Source organism: Conger conger, unplaced genomic scaffold (genome assembly GCF_963514075.1).
Source record: "Conger conger unplaced genomic scaffold, fConCon1.1 SCAFFOLD_53, whole genome shotgun sequence".
Lineage (NCBI taxonomy): Eukaryota > Metazoa > Chordata > Actinopteri > Anguilliformes > Congridae > Conger > Conger conger.
The window spans coordinates 565,563-575,000 of NW_026890499.1; positions in this window are offsets into that span (position 1 = coordinate 565,563).

Sequence of the window (9,438 nt, forward strand, 5' to 3'; positions counted from 1 at the left end):
GTGTGTAGTGTTGTTTAATTGTCTGTGTGCTTCTTGGATGTACTGTGTTCTGTCCATGATTACTATGGCACTCCCCTTGTCAGCTGGTTGATGACAATTTGTTTATTGTTTGCCAGCTGATGTAGTGCTTGGCTCTCTCCTCTGCTGAGGTTGTTTTTGTCTTTATGGGTTTGGGGGTTAAGTGCCTTGATCAGGGTGTTGTTGTCTTTTATGAGTTGTGTGATTGTACCCGGGATTTGGCTCTCCCTGGGTTCCCAGTTGGATCGGGCCATAAAGGGTGTTCTGTTTGTGTTTTCTGATCCCTCAAAAAAGACAGCTAGTTTCAGCTTTCTGTGAAACTCCTGAGCTTCTCCTCTGAGGGTTTCTTTTTGTTTTTTTCTAATGTTTGCCGTCGGTACGAATGATAGGCCTTTGTCCAGTAAACTAATTTGATTTGGTGTGGGTGAAAAGTTTTGTGCCAGCAGTATAATGTTCTTATTCCCCTCCCTGTTTGTGTTTGGGTTTGTGGGGATTCTCAGTTTAAATGTTTTAGCCAGTGTTCCAACATCTTGCCAGCTGTTCTCTCTGTCCAGTGGATGTCGTCCCGTGTAGTGCGGAAGTCCTCCTCCGGAAGTTTGGGAACATGTGGCATGTTTCGGAGAATGTGATTATTGATCTCCTCCAAATTGGATTTCTGGCGGGGTTCCAGGTTTTGGGAATAATTAATTAACGGGATCCAAATTTCTGCTGCCGGGAAGGTGTTTTTTGTCATCCTCAGCATGGTCTGCAGCTGTTTTATTGCTGTTTTTTTAGGGTGCTGGTCCTTGTTGTTAATCCCAGTGGACAGGATGACTCTCTGTACTCTGGGATTCACTTGGGTTTTCTCCAGGAGTCCTGCGATATGATAAAATGTTGCTCCGGGGTAGCTGTCAATTTGTAGGTCTCCCCTGGAGTGGGACTGGATCCTGGAGAGGTTGGAGTCCCCTAGGATTATGTTCGGTTTGCTGGTTCTGATGGTCCATTCCTGGACCTTCCGCGTTGTTCGGGGGTGTCTGGTCGGGTAGAAGATTTCCTCCGCTACTCCGACTCCAGTGGCGTGGGGTGGGGGGGTGGGAGTGGGTGCAGGATTCAGGTCAGGGGTCGGAGTGGGAGTGGGGTTAGGGTTAGGGTGGGGGTGGGGGTTGGGCTCAGGGGTAGGGTTAGGGTTAGGGTGGGGGTTGGGGTTGGGGTCAGGGTGGGGGTGGGGGTCAGGGTTAGGGTTAGGGTGGGGGTGGGGGTGGGGGTTGGGGTCAGGGATAGGGTTAAGGTTAGGGTTAGGGTGGGGGTGGGGGTTGGGGTCAGGGTTGGGGTTAGGGTTAGGGTTAGGGTGGGGGTGGGGGTTGGGGTCAGGGTTGGGGTTAGGGTGGGGGTTGGGGTCAGGGATAGGGGTAGGGGTGCGGTTAGAATTAGGAGCTGAGTGGGGGTTAGCGGTGGGGCCAGAGTGGTCATGGTCCCGTCTGTGTCTGGGTTTTTGGGGCCTTTGTGGTAGTGGTTCCGGAGTCCAGTCCCTGTGGTTTTCTGGGGTTCCACGGGTCCTTCTCCGGTTCTGTGCTGGTGCTCGGTGGGGTTTAGGAGCGCTGATCCTGGGGGTGCATGTCTGCCGCAGTGTCGGCCACTCCCTCTGGTACTGGTCCTGGTTCCGGGGCGTAGTGTGGGTGATTCTATCCGCTGTGGGTGGGGGTGGTGGAGGATTCACTAGAGCAGTGAATCTGTTGCTGGTGGAGACTGCAGTTGTGCGTCTTACAGTTCTCCAAATTGGGGCCACTGTTTCCTGGGCGATGTCCAGGGTGGTCGGGTGTAATCTTCGGCCAAACTTCTTTTTGGCCCACCTGGCCGCCACCTGGAACGCCTCTGGCCAGTTGTTGAGCTGAATTCTCTCCAATTTTTTGGTGAGTTGTTCCAGGATCTTGAGATAGTGTTCCTCCAAGATCTGCATGCATGTGTGGAGCCAGTTCCGGGCATTCCCCGTCAGTAACAACATGGTGTCCTCTGTCGGGGAGGCCGGTCTCACCAGGGTGGCCAGTTCCTGCATCTTTTTAAATAAACTGGTGGGTGGTGCTGTCCCGGCTCCAGACACTGCAGTGTTCTGCAGGTGATGCGTTGTCTGGATGACTCGGAAGAGGGTCCTAGTGGCCTCAGCGAAAGCCGTCATGGTGTTTTGGTGTGGGTAAGGTGGTGTGTTTTTAGGTGTTTTTAATTTTCTAATTTTGAGAATAACGCAAGACTATTTTTTTGTGGTTTAAACTGTTTTTATTTTCTAGAATTGTCAAATATTTTTCAAATTTTACAGATTTTTAGTGTTTTTTTAGTAATTTTTTATCATTAAAAATGTTGTGCAAGCGGCGGTGCAGGTTTCGACTGTTTGATAGCGTGCTGTCAACACGAGGTTGACGCTTATCAAAGCAGTCTATACTTACCAAGACTGTTACCTTGTGGTTTAGTTGACACCGTTAGGTTTCCACCACAAGGTAGTGCAGTCTGTACCGTGTTGCTGCAGGATTCCTCCTGGTGTCTCGTCCGTGAAAATGTTCAGGTTTGTTTTGCTCTTTCGGGATCAGCAGCGGGAGAGTTCCTCCGAGTAGGATGTGTTCCTCTGCTGTCTTCCAAAGCATATGTCGACACAACGTTTCGCCTTGTCTTAGGCTTCTTCAGGTGTGAGTGTGAGAGGATTGTGGTTCTGTTTATCAGGTCACAGAGAGGACCTGTTTGAGGCCACTGGTTTGTGGGGTCCTCATTGGTGGATGTGTCCCCTTTGTGTCCTTAATAGCCCTAGCTCTCTGGAATTTTTGTCAAAAATGGCTGTTTCCTGCCAGTAGTTAACCTTTTGTTTCCCGTGATGGGTGATTCTTTTGTTATTTTAAAGACCTATTTTAAAGATGGTTCTATTAAATGGCCCTAGCATTCCAGTAGTTTGGCCTGAATGGCTATATTCCTCCTGTAATTTAGTCTTTTGTTTCTTCTAGTGGGTAATTCTTTTGTTATTTTAAAGACCTCTCTCTGGCTCGGATGAGCCTATTCAGAGTGGTATTAACAAGATGGGTAGTCTTTAGTGTAATTCTGTCCCAGCTATCAGCAGTTACTGAAGGCTCTGGCTAGTTAGGTAAGTAAGAAATCTTTATTTCCCAAGTTGTCCCATATTAGGGCCTCTTGGGAAATAAAAGTTTGCACTGGCCATTCAGGGTACTGAAGCCTTTAAGTAGGAAGAATTTGGTCCCTCTTGTGTCGGTGCTCTATGTGCGTTGATTTAGTCCTCTTGGAAATAGAGTGCTAAGTTTGAGAATCCAGTGTTTCTCAAACCTGCGTCTCTCCTCCGGTGTCCAATTATTGTTCATTTGAAGGCCCGATATTTCTAGTGCCTCAAGTCCATGGTGAAGGAAATGAGCCACCAGGTGTGTGTCTGTCTCTCTGTGATTTCTAATGTTGTATATATGTTGTGCTAGTCTACATTTAATTGTGTTCCCTGTTTCTCCTACATATATTATACCACATTGTTTGCACTTAATGGCATATATGCAGTTTTTAGTGTTTTTATTTAGTGTTTGTTTTATTATGTAGGTTGTGTTGGTAGTGGTGTTTCTGACTGTAGTGGCTTGTTTGTAAAATATTGGGCCCTGTGTCGGTAAAGTATTAATTTCTGGTAGTTTGCTGCTTACCAGATGATCTTTAAGATTTTTATTTCTTTTATATGCTGAGATAATTTTATAGTCCTGGATAATGTTTGTGTTCTGTAGAGTGCGGGTTAGATTTAATTTAATTTTTCTGTTTGCAGCTAGGCTAAATGCTGAGTAGGTGGGTTAGGGTTAGGGTTAGGGTTAGGGTTAGGGGTTAGGGTTAGGGTTAGGGTTAGGGTTAGGGTTAGGGTTAGGGGTTAGGGTTAGGGTTAGGGTTAGGGTTAGGGTTAGGGTTAGGTTAGGGTTAGGGTTAGGGTTAGGGTTAGGGTTAGGGTTAGGGTTAGGGGTTAGGGGTTAGGGTTAGGGTTAGGGTTAGGGTTAGGGTTAGGGTTAGGGTTAGGGTTAGGGTTAGGGTTAGGGTTAGGGTTAGGGTTAGGGTTAGGGTTAGGGTTAGGGTTAGGGTTAGGGTTAGGGTTAGGGTTAGGGTTAGGGTTAGGGTTAGGGTTAGGGTTAGGGTTAGGGTTAGGGTTAGGGTTAGGGGTTAGGGTTAGGGTTAGGGTTAGGGTTAGGGTTAGGGTTAGGGTTAGGGTTAGGGTTAGGGTTAGGGGTTAGGGGTTAGGGTTAGGGTTAGGGTTAGGGTTAGGGTTAGGGTTAGGGTTAGGGTTAGGGTTAGGGTTAGGGTTAGGGTTAGGGTTAGGGTTAGGGTTAGGGTTAGGGTTAGGGTTAGGGTTAGGGTTAGGTTAGGGTTAGGGTTAGGGTTAGGGTTAGGGTTAGGGTTAGGGTTAGGGTTAGGGTTAGGGTTAGGGTTAGGGTTAGGGTTAGGGTTAGGGTTAGGGTTAGGGTTAGGGTTAGGGTTAGGTTAGGGTTAGGGTTAGGGTTAGGGTTAGGGTTAGGGTTAGGGTTAGGGTTAGGGTTAGGGTTAGGGTTAGGTTAGGGTTAGGGTTAGGGTTAGGTTAGGGTTAGGGTTAGGGTTAGGGTTAGGGTTAGGGTTAGGGTTAGGGTTAGGGTTAGGGTTAGGGTTAGGGTTAGGGTTAGGGTTAGGGTTAGGGTTAGGGTTAGGGTTAGGGTTAGGGTTAGGGTTAGGGTTAGGGTTAGGGTTAGGGTTAGGGTTAGGGTTAGGGTTAGGGTTAGGTTAGGGTTAGGGTTAGGGTTAGGGTTAGGGTTAGGGTTAGGGTTAGGGTTAGGGTTAGGGTTAGGGTTAGGGTTAGGGTTAGGGTTAGGGTTAGGGTTAGGTTAGGGTTAGGGTTAGGGTTAGGGTTAGGGTTAGGGTTAGGGTTAGGGTTAGGGTTAGGGTTAGGGTTAGGGTTAGGGTTAGGGTTAGGGTTAGGGTTAGGGTTAGGGTTAGGGTTAGGGTTAGGGTTAGGGTTAGGGTTAGGGTTAGGGTTAGGGTTAGGGTTAGGGTTAGGGTTAGGGTTAGGGTTAGGGTTAGGGTTAGGGTTAGGGTTAGGGTTAGGGTTAGGGTTAGGGTTAGGGTTAGGGTTAGGTTAGGGTTAGGGTTAGGGTTAGGGTTAGGGTTAGGGTTAGGGTTAGGGTTAGGGTTAGGGTTAGGGTTAGGGTTAGGGTTAGGGTTAGGGTTAGGGTTAGGGTTAGGGTTAGGGTTAGGGTTAGGGTTAGGGTTAGGGTTAGGGTTAGGGTTAGGGTTAGGGTTAGGGTTAGGGTTAGGGTTAGGGTTAGGGTTAGGGTTAGGGTTAGGGTTAGGGTTAGGTTAGGGTTAGGGTTAGGGTTAGGGTTAGGTTAGGGTTAGGGTTAGGGTTAGGGTTAGGGTTAGGGTTAGGGTTAGGGTTAGGGTTAGGGTTAGGGTTAGGGTTAGGGTTAGGGTTAGGGTTAGGGTTAGGGTTAGGGTTAGGGTTAGGGTTAGGGTTAGGGTTAGGGTTAGGGTTAGGGTTAGGGTTAGGGTTAGGTTAGGGTTAGGGTTAGGTTAGGGTTAGGGTTAGGGTTAGGGTTAGGGTTAGGGTTAGGGTTAGGGTTAGGGTTAGGGTTAGGGTTAGGGTTAGGGTTAGGGTTAGGGTTAGGGTTAGGGTTAGGGTTAGGGTTAGGGTTAGGGTTAGGGTTAGGGTTAGGGTTAGGGTTAGGGTTAGGGTTAGGGTTAGGGTTAGGGTTAGGGTTAGGGTTAGGGTTAGGGTTAGGGTTAGGGTTAGGGTTAGGGTTAGGGTTAGGGTTAGGGTTAGGGTTAGGGTTAGGGTTAGGGTTAGGGTTAGGGTTAGGGTTAGGGTTAGGGTTAGGGTTAGGTTAGGGTTAGGGTTAGGGTTAGGGTTAGGGTTAGGGTTAGGGTTAGGGTTAGGGTTAGGGTTAGGGTTAGGGTTAGGGTTAGGGTTAGGGTTAGGGTTAGGGTTAGGGTTAGGGTTAGGGTTTGGTTAGGGTTAGGTGGTAGGGTTAGGGTTAGGGTTAGGGTTAGGGTTAGGGTTAGGGTTAGGGTTAGGGTTAGGGTTAGGGTAGGTTAGGGTTAGGGTTAGGGTTAGGGTTAGGGTTAGGGTTAGGGTTAGGGTTAGGGTTAGGGTTAGGGTTAGGGTTAGGGTTAGGGTTAGGGTTAGGGTTAGGGTTAGGGTTAGGGTTAGGGTTAGGGTTAGGGTTAGGGTTAGGGTTAGGGTTAGGGTTAGGGTTAGGGTTAGGGTTAGGGTTAGGGTTAGGGTTAGGGTTAGGGTTAGGGTTAGGGTTAGGGTTAGGGTTAGGGTTAGGGTTAGGGTTAGGGTTAGGGTTAGGGTTAGGGTTAGGGTTAGGGTTAGGGTTAGGGTTAGGTTAGGGTTAGGGTTAGGGTTAGGGTTAGGGTTAGGGTTAGGGTTAGGGTTAGGGTTAGGGTTAGGGTTAGGGTTAGGGTTAGGGTTAGGGTTAGGGTTAGGGTTAGGGTTAGGGTTAGGGTTAGGGTTAGGGTTAGGGTTAGGGTTAGGGTTAGGGTTAGGTTAGGGTTAGGGTTAGGGTTAGGGTTAGGGTTAGGGTTAGGGTTAGGGTTAGGGTTAGGGTTAGGGTTAGGGTTAGGGTTAGGGTTAGGGTTAGGGTTAGGGTTAGGGTTAGGGTAGGTTAGGGTTAGGGTTAGGGTTAGGGTTAGGGTTAGGGTTAGGGTTAGGGTTAGGGTTAGGGTAGGGTTAGGGTTAGGGTTAGGGTTAGGGTTAGGGTTAGGGTTAGGGTTAGGGTTAGGGTTAGGGTTAGGGTTAGGGTTAGGGTTAGGGTTAGGGTTAGGGTTAGGGTTAGGGTTAGGGTTAGGGTTAGGGTTAGGGTTAGGGTTAGGGTTAGGGTTAGGGTTAGGGTTAGGGTTAGGGTTAGGGTTAGGGTTAGGGTTAGGGTTAGGGTTAGGGTTAGGGTTAGGGTTAGGTTAGGGTTAGGTTAGGGTTAGGGTTAGGGTTAGGGTTAGGGTTAGGGTTAGGGTTAGGGTTAGGGTTAGGGTTAGGGTTAGGGTTAGGGTTAGGGTTAGGGTTAGGGTTAGGGTTAGGGTTAGGGTTAGGGTTAGGGTTAGGGTTAGGGTTAGGGTTAGGGTTAGGGTTAGGGTTAGGGTTAGGGTTAGGGTTAGGGTTAGGGTTAGGGTTAGGGTTAGGGTTAGGGTTAGGGTTAGGGTTAGGGTTAGGGTTAGGGTTAGGGTTAGGGTTAGGGTTAGGGTTAGGGTTAGGGTTAGGGTTAGGGTTAGGGTTAGGTTAGGGTTAGGGTTAGGGTTAGGGTTAGGGTTAGGGTTAGGGTTAGGGTTAGGGTTAGGGTTAGGGTTAGGGTTAGGGTTAGGGTTAGGGTTAGGGTTAGGGTAGGGTTAGGGTTAGGGTTAGGGTTAGGGTTAGGGTTAGGGTTAGGGTTAGGGTTAGGGTTAGGGTTAGGGTTAGGGTTAGGGTTAGGGTTAGGGTTAGGGTTAGGTTAGGGTTAGGGTTAGGGTTAGGGTTAGGGTTAGGGTTAGGGTTAGGGTTAGGGTTAGGGTTAGGGTTTAGGGTTAGGGTTAGGGTTAGGGTTAGGGTTAGGGTTAGGGTTAGGGTTAGGGTTAGGGTTAGGGTTAGGGTTAGGGTTAGGGTTAGGGTTAGGGTTAGGGTTAGGGTTAGGGTTAGGGTTAGGGTTAGGGTTAGGGTTAGGGTTAGGGTTAGGGTTAGGGTTAGGGTTAGGGTTAGGGTTAGGGTTAGGGTTAGGGTTAGGGTTAGGGTTAGGGTTAGGGTTAGGGTTAGGGTTAGGGTTAGGGTTAGGGTTAGGGTTAGGGTTAGGGTTAGGGTTAGGTTAGGGTTAGGGTTAGGGTTAGGGTTAGGGTTAGGGTTAGGGTTAGGGTTAGGGTTAGGGTTAGGGTTAGGGTTAGGTTAGGGTTAGGGTTAGGGTTAGGGTTAGGGTTAGGGTTAGGGTTAGGGTTAGGGTTAGGGTTAGGGTTAGGGTTAGGGTTAGGGTTAGGGTTAGGGTTAGGGTTAGGGTTAGGGTTAGGGTAGGGTTAGGGTTAGGGTTAGGGTTAGGGTTAGGGTTAGGGTTAGGGTTAGGGTTAGGGTTAGGGTTAGGGTTTAGGGTTAGGGTTAGGGTTAGGGTTAGGGTTAGGGTTAGGGTTAGGGTTAGGGTTAGGGTTAGGGTTAGGGTTAGGGTTAGGGTTAGGGTTAGGGTTAGGGTTAGGTTAGGGTTAGGGTTAGGGTTAGGGTTAGGGTTAGGGTTAGGGTTAGGGTTAGGGTTAGGGTTAGGGTTAGGGTTAGGGTTAGGGTTAGGGTTAGGGTTAGGGTTAGGGTTAGGGTTAGGGTTAGGGTTAGGGTTAGGGTTAGGGTTAGGGTTAGGGTTAGGGTTAGGGTTAGGGTTAGGGTTAGGGTTAGGGTTAGGGTTAGGGTTAGGGTTAGGGTTAGGGTTAGGGTTAGGGTTAGGGTTAGGGTTAGGGTTAGGGTTAGGGTTAGGGTTAGGGTTAGGGTTAGGGTTAGGGTTAGGGTTAGGGTTAGGGTTAGGGTTAGGGTTAGGGTTAGGGTTAGGGTTAGGGTTAGGGTTAGGGTTAGGGTTAGGGTTAGGGTTAGGTTAGGGTTAGGGTTAGGGTTAGGGTTAGGGTTAGGGTTAGGGTTAGGGTTAGGGTTAGGGTTAGGGTTAGGGTTAGGGTTAGGGTTAGGGTTAGGTTAGGGTTAGGGTTAGGGTTAGGGTTAGGGTTAGGGTTAGGGTTAGGGTTAGGGTTAGGGTTAGGGTTAGGGTTAGGGTTAGGGTTAGGGTTAGGGTTAGGGTTAGGGTTAGGGTTAGGGTTAGGGTTAGGGTTAGGGTTAGGGTTAGGGTTAGGGTTAGGGTTAGGGTTAGGGTTAGGGTTAGGGTTAGGGTTAGGGTTAGGGTTAGGGTTAGGGTTAGGGTTAGGGTTAGGGTTAGGGTTAGGGTTAGGGTTAGGGTTAGGGTTAGGGTTAGGGTTAGGGTTAGGGTTAGGGTTAGGGTTAGGGTTAGGGTTAGGGTTAGGGTTAGGGTTAGGGTTAGGGTTAGGGTTAGGGTTAGGGTTAGGGTTAGGGTTAGGGTTAGGGTTAGGGTTAGGGTTAGGGTTAGGGTTAGGGTTAGGGTTAGGGTTAGGGTTAGGGTTAGGGTTAGGGTTAGGGTTAGGGTTAGGGTTAGGGTTAGGGTTAGGGTTAGGGTTAGGGTTAGGGTTAGGGTTAGGGTTAGGGTTAGGGTTAGGGTTAGGGTTAGGGTTAGGGTTAGGGTTAGGGTTAGGGTTAGGGTTAGGGTTAGGGTTAGGGTTAGGGTTAGGGTTAGGGTTAGGGTTAGGGTTAGGGTTAGGGTTAGGGTTAGGGTTAGGGTTAGGGTTAGGGTTAGGGTTAGGGTTAGGGTTAGGGTTAGGGTTAGGGTTAGGGTTAGGGTTAGGGTTAGGGTTAGGGTTAGGGTTAGGGTTAGGGTTAGGGTTAGGGTTAGGGTTAGGGTT